The following is a 12553-nucleotide window of genomic DNA, read 5'->3' as shown; positions in this document are numbered from 1 at the left end:
TTCTCACGAATTTCATCAACAGCCTATCCAATACAGTTTCGAAAAAGTAAAGATGTTAAGGTAAGCAGACAACTCTTTAGAACCAAAAACACGTTTTCATGCTGTATTATGTTGAATTCTCCATCTACACTGGGCAATCATGAAGTTGTCCTTCTTCAGGACAACATGCTCCCAGGACTCGGACAATCCAGTGGGGCTGAGAGGGAGCATGAGGACTGGAGAGAGGAGGGGCTACCTCTTGTTATTTCACATAGAGAGAAATTTATAACACACGATCCATGTTCCTACAATCTTTTCTTTCTATCATCTGCCATAATGCTTAATGAAGTCTTTAACTTTATTCTGGAAGTCCTCCTTGTCCCACAAATGTGTTCTGTATCTTTAATATTCAATGGATCATCACAACTCAAAAGATCAGTAAATAAAGAGTTCAATCCCCAGACAACATCCTTCAATGTTCTGGTGAAAGTCCAGCCAGTACTATCAGTTGAATGTTATCGAGGTAAAATTAGACATATTTCACCTGTGTCAGTGATCTTGGGGTGCCAGATCCTGGTCAAGCATTCACGTTGGGTTGTACCACGTTGTACACAGTGGGAACTGCAGTTTCAAGCTGAAAATCTCCCCCCTGGTAGTAACCCTCATCTGGAGTTACAGATAACTGAAAGCAATGAAGCTTGTTTGGATCAGGAAAATGCACTTTACATGTACAAGGTAAATTAGCTTCAAGTTCTGCAGCTTCTTTAAACGAGAAGCTTGTCTTTCATGGAAACCTTCTGAGTGGAGTCAGACTGATGTCTGGGACGGTCATCATCCCACTTCAAGTTGCTTACCAGTGTTAGCATTACTGCTACCTCTCTCCTGGGCACCTAGAGACAGGCGAGGTGGGCCTGGTGACCAACACTATGCTGGGCCTGGCAACAGGTGAGGTGACATCAAAGTCTTGTAGGATCTTTTTATCAGCTTTCCTCTCCCTCCCTCTCCCTTGCCCAAAGAGAGGCTGGAAACTTTCCATTCTTGTCTTCTGGGTATGTTTCAAGGTTGGAGAGGCAGTTAAGAGGGTGTGTGTGTGTATGTGTGTGTTTTAGGAGAAGGATCCTCACCTCAATTAGGTCTTTGGCAGGGCTTGGAAGGTCCACAGAGTTAAGCTGGATCATCCCACATGGAGGAGGAGGTAAAGCCACTCTTTAAGGAGATTCCTAGACACTGGTGGGTCAGAGAGGGATGACTGAATTTTGGGCTGTGGTAGAATGTTAAAAATGGTAACAGATCACAGTCTATATGGCCACAACCTTTGGCAATTGACTTTGCCACTCCTATCTTCAAGAAGTAGAGTCGATTTCCTTCATCCGTGAATCTAGACTGGGTTTATGACTTGCTTTGACAATAGAATGTTGCAGAAATAATGTTCTGGAACTTCTGAGCACAGGCCTTAAGAGGACTCGTAGCTTCTACATTTGCTCGGGGATACTAGCCACCCTGTAAAGAGGTCTGGCTCATCCTGCTAGAGAGTGAGGCTTTGTGGAGAGAATCAAGGTGTCTCAACAGACATGGACAAAAGACCTTCTTGAACCTTTGAGCTCAGCCCAGCTGCAAGCTGACTGCAGCCATAGAAGTGAGCCCAGCGTTTACCTCGAGGAATAGAGATGATTTGGTCTCACTTAACCCTGCCCAAATTCCTGGCCCACAGGAACATGAGCAATACAATGTTTGTTCTAAGCCATTACCTTTCAGGGTAGTTTGTTCTGCAGCAATAGATAACTAATGGAGTGGCCATGTGGCTGCCTGGGCACCCCAGCTTTGGGGGCCACAGTAAGTTTAACTAGGAAGGAATGGACATCACCAATGGAAGTGGCCCATTCTTGAATAGACCACAGTTTTCTGGTCTAGGATCCATGATACAGACAGGGAAATGTCTTTGGTGATGCCTATAAGCCCCCTGGGCTCTTGTGGGGTATAGCGACGTCCTGAAGTGATGGAAGGTGAATTTCTATCAACCATGAGAGGGATTGAGGGATTGAATTAGGTTTAATTTAATTTAAAAAAATAAAGAAATGTGAAATGTCTTGCACCCAAGTGTTATGGAGAAAATCCAAATAGGCTTATATACAGCTGTTTATGTATGCAATGTTTATATTAAACATTCTCTTTAATGTCTTCTTTTTCTGCAAAACTTAGGAAAAAGTGTATTTTTAAGCAGTACTAGTTCACAAACAAAAGAAACCTATACAGTCTCCACTTCTGTGGCAGAAATGTCACAGTTGCTTCATCTTTTTCTTTGTTACATGAAGGGTATATATTTTTTTCATACAGTGAGATTGACATTGAAACTTACTAACAGCAAAGCTGGTTAAGGAGAAGAGAAGGCATTGGAGGGAATTGTGTTGTTGTTTTCCTTTCCCATCCCCTATTTATTGTGCTCCTGAACTCTGAACACTGAAGCATCGAGAGTGGGCTGGTTGTTAAGTGGGAACTCATGATAAATTTGCCAGAGTCTTCTAGATTTACTCAATATTCTAACAATGTTTCTGGTGGTTGTAATGCCTACTTCCTTTGAAAAATTTCAAAGTAAATCAAATCTTATACTTCTGTGCTCAGAACCCTCCAATATTCAGAGGAAAATCCAAAGTCCTTTTCATGGTGTGGTAGTCAGAATAATAGCCTCCCAAAGGTGTCCACATCCTTATCTCCAGAACCTGTGAACATGTTACCTTACATGCCAAAAGAGACTTTGCAGATGTGATTAAGTTAGGGATCTTGAAATGGGAGATGATTCTAGATTATCAGGTGGGCCCAATGTAATCACAAGAGTCCCTACAAGAGAAAGAAGGAAGCAGGAGAGTCAGAGAAGGAAATGTCACAATAGAAGCAGAGATGAGAGAGAGAGAGAATTGAGGGAGATCTGAAGATGTTTTGATGTTGGCTTTGAAGATAGAAGAGAAGGGTCCACGAGTCAAGGAATGCAGGCAGCCTTTAGAAGCTGGAAAAGGACATAGATTCTTTCTCCTAGAGCATCCAAAAGGAATGCAGCCCTACCAGCACCTTGATTTTAGCTTAGTAAAACCCATTTCAGACTTCTGACCTCCAGAACTATAAGATAATAAAATCTGTGTTGTCTTGAGCCACTATGTTTGTGGTTATTTGTTACAGCATCAATAGGAAACAAATACATATGGTGTGCACGACCTTATATAATCTGTTTCCCTGTCCTGTCCTCCACTTCTCTGACTTTATTTCCATACACTTCTACTCCTTCTCCCACCTGTACACATACTCTCTCTCCCACCCCCCCACCCCCCGATTTCTCAAACATTTCAAGCATGCTACCTCCTCAGAGTCTTTGCATTTACTCTTCCTCTGCTTCCAAAAGCTTTTCCCTTAGATATCCACAAGGTTCATGCCCTCATTTCCTTCAGGTTTTCTGCTCAAATGTCACTTTATCAGGGATGTATTTCCTGACCACTCCATATGAAATAGCACACACACTTCCCCATCAGGGAGTCTCTCTCCACCTAACATTTTGCTTGTTTGTTCTTTGTTTGCTCAGCGGTCTATCCCTAGAATGCAAGCTCCCTAAGGGCAGGTACCATGTCTGCTTTGTTCACCACCGTACAATAACTCCTAGGATAGTCTTGACTTCTGATAGATACACAATAATTAGTTGTTGAATGCACGAATAAACGTTTGAGGAGCAGTCTGGTGTGGTAGAGAGAGCACAGGCTCGGAGCTGGATTCACCTGTGTTGAATCTTGACTTTTGGGTTTGTGGCCTTGGAAAAGTTACTTGACTTGAGTATCCACCCTGTAAAATGGGAGTTACAGCTCCTACCTCTTAGAATTGTTGGGAGAATTAAATGAAACAGAGTACACAGATGCCTGTCTCAAAGCTGACATCCCTTTGATGAGGTATGAGCACTTAATCTAGCTCATGTGAAGCCTAGCTTCGTCATTATAAGGTGAGGTCCCAGAAGAGGCCTAGTAAAACAAGTACTAGAGACTAGAGCATAAATTCTATATCACTCTTTGGGATAACTTCTGTTTCTCTGTGCTTCATTCTGGAAATGTCTTCTGACCCATCCTCCATTCAGTGCTTGATTCAACTGTGTCTAATAAACTGTTAAACCCATTCACCGAGTTTTAAATTTTTGTTGTTACTGTATACTTTTTTTTTATCATGGTAAGTGAAACATAACATAAAATTTACCATTTCAACCATTTTTAAGTGTACAGTTCAGTGACATTAAGTACATTCACATTGTTGTGCAGCCATCACCAACATCCATTTCCAGAACACTCCATCTTCCCAAACTCAAATTCTATACCATTAAACAATTCTCCCTTCCCTCTAGCCCCTGGCAACCACAATTCTGCTTTCTGTCTTTTTGAATTCAACTACTCTAGGTTACTCATATAAGTGGAATCATGCAATATTTGTCCTTTTGTATCTGGCTCATTTGACTTAGCATAACGTCCTCAAGGTTCATCCATGTTGCAGCATGTGTCAGAATTTCCTTCCTTTTTAAAGCTGAATAATATACCATTGTACGTGTGTGTGTGTGTGTGTGTGTGTGTGTGTGTGTGTGTGTGTAACATTTTGTTTATTTACTCATCCATCGATAGACACTTGGGTTGTTTCCACGTTTTACCTATTGTGAATAATGCTGCTATGAACACTGGTATACAAGTATCTGTTTGGATCCCTGCTTTCCAATTCTTTTGTGTATATACCCAAGTGGAATTGCTGGATTATATGGAAATTCTGTTTAATTTTTTGAGGAATCATCACACTGTTTTCCACAGTGGCTACACCATTTTATATTCCTGCAAGCAATGCACAGGGTTCCAATTTCTCCACATCCACATCAACACTTGTTATTTTCTGTGTTTTTGGTAATAGCCTGTCTTGACATGGGTACAGCCATGTTTGGCCATTCCATTGACCTACAGCCACCAGCACACAAAGAAATATAAAGCTGCTTTCTGTGTGGTGGGAACTGGCCTTTCTCCCATGGAGATAGTTACAATTTGTAGCATTTCAAGGTTCTTTGGGCATCGTAGCTTGGGGCAGACTGGCCATCTGTGCAGGGCTGGGACAATAAACAGAGAAAACAATGCACATACACAACTGCAGGGCTGGGACGATAGCCAGGAGGCTCAGTGCAGGTACGCCACTGATAACTATTTGTGCATGGGAACACTGAATGCTTGCTCTGTAAACTCTGTAACTGCTTGCTCTGGAAATTACTGATGCTATATAAACTGCTGGAAACTGAGACCTGGTGAGAGTCTCACCTGTGGAGGGGACGCCCTGCCCAGGACCTCTGATGATGGGATTCCCGCCCAGCCGTGTCAATTGAAGGAACTCTCCCTGGCAATGGGGTGTGGATGTTGTGAGTAACCTGTCTGATGTGTTCTCTTTTCGGTCAACCTGGTGTTTCTCTTTCTGGTTGATTTGTGTCATTTCCCTTCAGTCGATTTGGTGTTTCCCTTTCCAATTGATCTGATGTTTTTCCCTCTTATTACATGACCTGTTCGAATCTGCTGCTATCTCAGTCGATCTGGTGTTTCCCTTTCCGATCGAGTTGGTGTTTTGCCCTCTTATTATTTGATCTATTCAGATCTGTTTGCGGACTATCGCCTTTACTCGCCTCTATATAATAAAATATACCTTCAGTCCACTTGTTTGGAGTGGAAATTTCCTTTTATGTCTCCAATCAAATCCCCCGAACCTCTCAAAACGTAGCCATCCTAGTGGGTGTGAAGTGGCGTCTCATTTTGGTTGTTATTATACTTGTGTGATATAGATTTTCTGTTGGTTCTTTCTTTATAGTTTACAGTGTTAAGCCAAAATTGTGAGTGTTGTCTTCTATCTCTTCAATCATGTTAGGCATATTAACCATGTTAAGCATATTTAGCAATATTAACCATATTCGTAAGTAACTGAATCTGATGACTCCATTATCTGGAACCCCTGTGGGTCTGTTTCTATGTCTGTTTTTCTTTTGGTTTTTGTTCATGTTGTCTTGTCAGTTCAGGTGTTTGGTTATTTTTTATTAAATACTTGATCTTGTACCTAAAATAATATAGAAATATTTTGAGGCTTAAGATGATGTTATTTTCCTCCAGAGAGGCAGAGCTAGAGGCACCACCATCCTGAATTTCCCTAATCCAATTTCGGTGACTGAGATGATTCAAAGCTGGGCTTTGAAAATTCCCTGAGCTGGGGAAAAGGGTGCTGAGTGTGAGTACTCATTTTTAATTTTTGTAAAATATAGCTGAAAGGGCTCATACAGTCAGTGTAGCAGCTGAACTGAGGGCTTCTTGATTTCCTGATGATGGTTATAATTTTCCTCCTGCAGTGAGCTGATTCCCTTATAGAAATACACATTCTAGCAGAATGAACATGTTTCATTGTCTTGCTGTATGGCCTTTGTGGCGCCTACTGGCTACATATCGGCCCATTTCAGTGTGCCTGTGGGTTTCCACTTGCTGCATGTTGATGCTGCACTTGCTCGTTTTGTCCCTTGGACTCTGAGCTGTTGTCCACTTAGGTTTACAGATGCATTACCCTCTGTGGCTCCTTACCTGCCATTTTGATTCCCGTTTATTGGCAGGTGTTAATTTGGACAACCTATGTTAACTAACCTCTCTAGCTTAATGCATAAGCCCTTCGTCTCCCATAAGAACGCTCCCATTCCCCTCATGACTGCCCCTATGAGAATCCCTGATGGCTGTGGCCTGGTCTTTGAACTCCATCTCCCTCTCTTGCTTCAGACTCACCCATTATACATACATCAAAATATGCTACATGTGGACTATTGAGATTGAAAATAAAACTACTAATAAAAATAACAGGTCAGTCATTTGTCACAGCTATGGTAAAACAATCATTTTTCTAATTACTGAAAGAATAAAAGAATGATAATAATAGCAATGATGAACTACTTTTATCAATTGCTTCGTATCAGGTTCAGTTTATGCACTATCTCATTTAATCCTCATAAGACCCTGTGAGCTCAGTGCCATTGCCAGTGATATCAGGCCTTTACAGATGGGAAGAGGGCTTAAAGGGTCTGTGTCATCTGCTCAGTCACCCAGAGTGGCAGAGCAAGAATAGGAATGGTGGAATTTGAATTCATACACTCCTATCTTCTACTAGTTTATAACATAAGTCAATAAATAAGAAGGAAAAAATGAACTGCTAGGACATAGTAAAAATTAAGAATCTCTGCATACAAAATCTATAGAAAAGGAAAAGAAGAGATTGGAGGAAATAGATTGGAGGAAATAGTTACAGCAGATATGGTAAAGGATTAACATCTGTCGTCTGTGAAGTGTGTGAATAAGAGCATTAAGAAGTTAATTACAAATAGACAAGGACACAGACTATGTACAGAAGAGAAAATACAAATTTTAAATAGGTGGCAAACTTTTCAACCATCCTGGTAATCAAATGGAAATAATAACAAAGGGTAATTTGCATATTTGTAATTTGTAATATGGATATATTTGTAATTTGTAATTTCTATAACTTTGGAGCACTTTTTTGAAAACACAAAATCCAACACAAGTGAAGCAATAGAGAAATATTTATTACTGGTGGCACTGTAAATTGGTAGAATTGTATTGTGTAAAATTTAACAATATATGTCAAGAGTAATAGCAATGTAAACTCCTCTTTTCCCATTCTGCATATTCCCAGGGGTTTACTTTCAGAAAATAATTTGATAGAAAGAGAGCTTTAATTGTTTAAACATATTTTATAACAAATTTTCTCCGGCAAAACAGTGGAAATGTCTTAAATGTTCAATGCTAGAGAAATGATTGTCAGTTACATCATCTCTACATGATGAAATCATACAGTTTTTGAAAACAACTCGTGATGAGAAAACTACTTATGAAACAACATCAAATGAAAAAGTAGAACATAATTTTATGTGTATGTACATTTGATGAAATGACATCAAACGAAAGTAGAACACAAATTTGTACGTACGTAAACTGAGATTACAACTCGGTGAGAATTATGCATAGAAAAAGTTGTTCCTTTAAAAAGCTGGGGGCAGAGATCTTCAGAAAGTGAGCTGTCTTTGCTTTGCCAAACACTTCATAGACCCCCATGGTTGTAGCAATCTAGAGCTTGGGGCTGGCCTGGGGTAGAGTGAGATAAGTAATACAGCATTGTTCTTCAAAGTAAAGACAGATGAACTTTTTTTTTTTTTTTTTAAAGATTTTATTTATTTATTTATTTTTTCCCCCAAAGCCCCAGCAGATTGTTGTATGTCACAGCTGCACATCCTTCCAGTCGCTGTATGTGGGACGCGGCCTCAGCATGGCTGGAGAAGCAGTGCATCTGTGTGTGCCCGGGATCCGAACCCGGGCCGCCAGCAGCGGAGCACGCGCACTTAACCGCTGAGCCACGGGGCCGGCCCTAGATGAACTTTTAATATTCTGGGGCCAATGAAGGGAGGAGAGGGGAGGGAATGGGAAGCTGGTGGAGATGAAGAGTGAGACCAGAGAAAGAAAGATGGGCAAAAGGACAGGAAGCTGGAGACTTCAGGGGAAGAAATGACCCATGAAAATGTTCCAGGAACAACCATGAGGCGGAAGTGCAAGAGGGAGCTAGGGAGAGGCAAAAAACAAAACAAAATAAAATTGCTCCCGGAAAGCTGATGAATTTGGGGTAATCAGGAGGCTGACCTTTGGGTTATACAGATAAAGAGTGGAAGATAAGATAAAGAAATAAAAATAGCTACTACATCAGAGTAGTAGAATATAACTGCAAGCTCTGAAGTTCAATTTGTATCTATTTATTCACCTGTTCCTGGGACAATACTGTACTCTTTTGATTAGAACAGCTTTATAGAATTTTTAGCATTTAGTATGCCATGTCTCTACTCAAAAAATTTTTTTTCATGAATTTCTTAGCTATTCCCTCACTTCGCAGACTTTGATTCTTCCTTACAGGTTTCTAAATGCTTTTATTCCATACTCCCCAGTGCACCATCCACCCAAACCAGTGAAGGAGTAGTACAGCAAGCTCAGAAATGAATATAAGTGGGCCGGCCCCGTGGCTCAGTGGTTAAGTGTGCTCGCTCCGCTGCTGGCAGCCCGGGTTCGGATCCCGGGCGCACACCGACGCACCGCTTCTCCGGCCATGCTGAGGCTGTGTCCCACATACAGCAACTAGGAAGATGTGCAGCTATGACATACAACTATCTACTGGGGCTTTGGAGGAAAAAAATAAATAAATAAAAATTATAAAAAAAAAAAAGAAATGAATATAAGTATATATTCTATTTATGACAAAGCTGTTACTTTTTTATTTTATTTTATTTTATTTTATTTTATTTTATTTTATTTTATTTTATTTTATTTTATTTTAGTGAGGAAGATCAGCCCTGAGCTAACATCTGTGCTAATCCTCCTTTTTGCTGAGGAAGACAGGCTCTGAGCTAACATCTATTGCCAATCCTCCTCCTTTTTTTCCCCAAAGCCCCAGTAGATAGTTGTATGTCATAGTTGCACATCCTTCTAGTTGCTGTATGTAGGACGCGGCCTCAGCATGGCCGGAGAAGCAGTGCATCAGTGTGCACCCGGGATCCGAACCCCGGCCGCCAGTAGCGGAGCACGTGCACTTAACTGCTAAGCCATGGGGCCGGCCCCAAAGCTGTTATTTTATATCAGTGGAGAAAGTATGATTTACATGGCTGGCATAATTGGCTCTTCATCTGGAAGAAAACAAAGCTAGACTCTCTACTTTATGCTCTGTACAAAAATAAATTAAAAAGGGAACAAAGATGTGAAAGTTAAGAAAATTTTGAAGATAATGTAGACTATTTGTCAAACCTTTAAGGTAAAGATGGAGATTGTCTTAAGCAAGGTAGAATCCTAAATCATAAAAATGGTTTTTATGGAAAAATAAACTATAGATGAAACCAGCAAACAGTTAGGCATTGATGATTAAGCAGCTAGTAACTATGGGGGACTGGAATTGGCCACCTCAAAATATGTCTCTGCCTGAAAGACACTTTGACCCCTACCCCACTAACTTTGACCCAAAGAGTTTGGGATGGGAGGCTGCCCCCAGAACAGGCCATCACCATAGACATCTCTGGGTATCTGGGAGGGTCCTGGCTAAGCCCATTCTTAGTTCTGGTTACCCTTTGTAAGAGACATTTACATTCGTAAATGAACTCTCCGTTTGTAAAAGTATCTTCTTCCCTGTACCAGGAGGAAGGGGAGGGGGATGGCCTTACCTAAAAACTTATCAGAATGGAAGGTGAGGACTTAAATCTGCATGATAAACTTACCCATTGTTAACTGTGCTGTTTAGGCAATATGCTATCTGACTCCCACTAGGTTCCTATAGATAACATCTCCCTGGAACCTGGGTCACCATGGTAATGGGTCTTTGAGCTATTTTTTTCAGGAATTGGAACCCCTTGTCCACTTCAGGCTGGTTGAGACCACCAACCCATCAACTGGGACCACGCAGACATATGTCTGATACGTGACCTTTTGACATCAAGAGGTTTAAACTCCACCCTCAGGGCATACTATCACCGCCATTCTGTGAACATGTGTCCTACGAAAAGGCATGAAGCCTGACTACACTTGCACAGATCATCAATTACCTCATCTCTCCTCACCTCCAATCATTTCAGACCACCTTGCCCCCTACCCCATAAAAATCCCTGAGTCCCTATTTTCAAGGAAGCAGATTTGAGATTCATTCTCCCGTTTCCTCACTTGGCTGCCTTGCGATTAATAAACTCTCTCTCTGCTGCAATCTCGTTGTCTCGGTGTTTGGCTTTCTGGGCGGCGGGCAAAAATGGACCTGGTGGTGCTGGCCTGGTGGCACAAGTGGTTGAGTGCGCGCGCTTCGCTGCGGCTGCCCAGGGTTCACTGGTTTGGATCCCGGGCATGCACCGACGCACTGCTCAGCAGGCCATGCTGTGGCGGCATCCCATGTAAAGTGGAGGAAGATGGGCACAGATGTTAGCCCAGGGCTAGTCTTCCTTAGCAAAAAAAACAGGAGGATTAGCAGATGTTAGCGCAGGGCTGATCTCCTCACACACACACAAAAAAATGGACCTGGTGCAGTAACATAGACAAGAGTCAATAGACAGTGATGGACTGGGGAATCATTTGCACGCATATTAGAAATTAATGTCCCTAGTGTTTGACAAGTTCTCACCAATTGATAGGGAAAAGACATACACCCAATAGAAAAGGGGTAAAGGATACTGTGCTGGTTTTTCTGTTTCTTCACCACATCTATTCTCTGCCCTCTGCCTGCATCTGTGCCCTGGGAGGTTGCCCTGTGGATTGCATCACCTGGGATCCTTGCTGGCTAATTTGCTCATTACGTTTGGCCAACGAGAATTACCAGCAGAGATTGGAGGGCTGAAGGAGAGAAAAGTTGGGATGTTTCCCACCTCTAGTGGTAAGTCCAGACAGAAGCTAAGTGATTCCATCTCAGCAGCTCCTATGGGACAGCTTTTCCTCCATTGTTCAGTACTCACTGGGCTGACTGGATAACACTGTTTTGTCCCTTCAGCCCTGGGAGGCAGCAACAGCTTCCTATTGTTTCATCTCTGGGTGCCTCATCAGCTTTTCATATTTTACTTACTCCTTTATTCCTGCCCCCAGCTCTGTAAGTAGTGGCTTCATTATGATCCGTGCATTTGAACGCTCTGGGGTAAATTCTTTTTCCTGCTGGGATCCTAATGGATACAGATATGAACCAGCAATATACAGAAGAGGAAATGCAAATAATTAATAAAGATATGACAATACCCTAGACCTCACTTGTACCCAGAGAAATTCAAATTTAAGTAACAATGGAGTAGAATTTCTCACCCCATTCACATGGGCAAAAATAAGAGCATTAATGATAATATGAGGAAATGGGGACTTTTATCCATTGCTGATGAATGTATAACATTACTATAGCCATTTGGGAAAGTAATTTGGCAATACACACATACACACACGTAAATAAAAAATGGACATATCCTTTAACTCATTTTGGGCAATTCATCCTATAGAAACAAAAGCTCTTGGAAGCAAAAATCTATGAACAAGTATATTTATTGAAGAAACTTTATGGGTGCGAAAAGATGAACTTAACCTGAAATTCCACCAATATAGGAATAGTTTAATACGTTATAACTATACAATGAGATAATAAATTGGCAGCTATTAAAGCAAATTTGCTCTATATTTATTGATTTGGAGGGACATTATAAAATAAGCAATTACAGAGCATTGTGTATAGTCTGTGTGGCAGAGATTGCTAAATGTCCCCCAAGATCCATTCTACCCCTTTTCCTTTCTTTTTTCCCCAAGAAACTCCAAATTTTTTTAAATTAATTTATTTTTATTGTGAAATTTTTGTTGTACATTATTGCTTATCAGTCACCATATAAGTGCATCCCTCCACCCCTTATGCCCACCCCCCACCCCCCTAGCCCCTGGTAACCACCAAACAGTTCTATCTGTCCGTGTGTTGGAAGAAACTCCAAATTTTAACCAGACACATGAGTACT

At 41.3% G+C, this 12553-nt stretch overlaps 1 pseudogene; it reads right to left on the bottom strand.

Annotated features, from left to right (window-relative positions):
- Positions 1-303: 303 nt before the first annotated feature.
- LOC101407332 (NEDD8-conjugating enzyme UBE2F-like) lies at positions 304-845 on the bottom strand (annotated as a pseudogene).
- Between the last annotated feature and the right edge of the window lie 11708 nt (positions 846-12553).

The sequence above is a fragment of the Ceratotherium simum genome, chromosome 6 (assembly GCF_057802395.1).
Source record: "Ceratotherium simum simum isolate JZ-2026a chromosome 6, ASM5780239v1, whole genome shotgun sequence".
Taxonomy (NCBI): domain Eukaryota; kingdom Metazoa; phylum Chordata; class Mammalia; order Perissodactyla; family Rhinocerotidae; genus Ceratotherium; species Ceratotherium simum.
The sequence above is the reverse complement of the archived record's forward strand: the minus strand, read 5'-3'. Positions and strand labels throughout refer to the sequence as shown.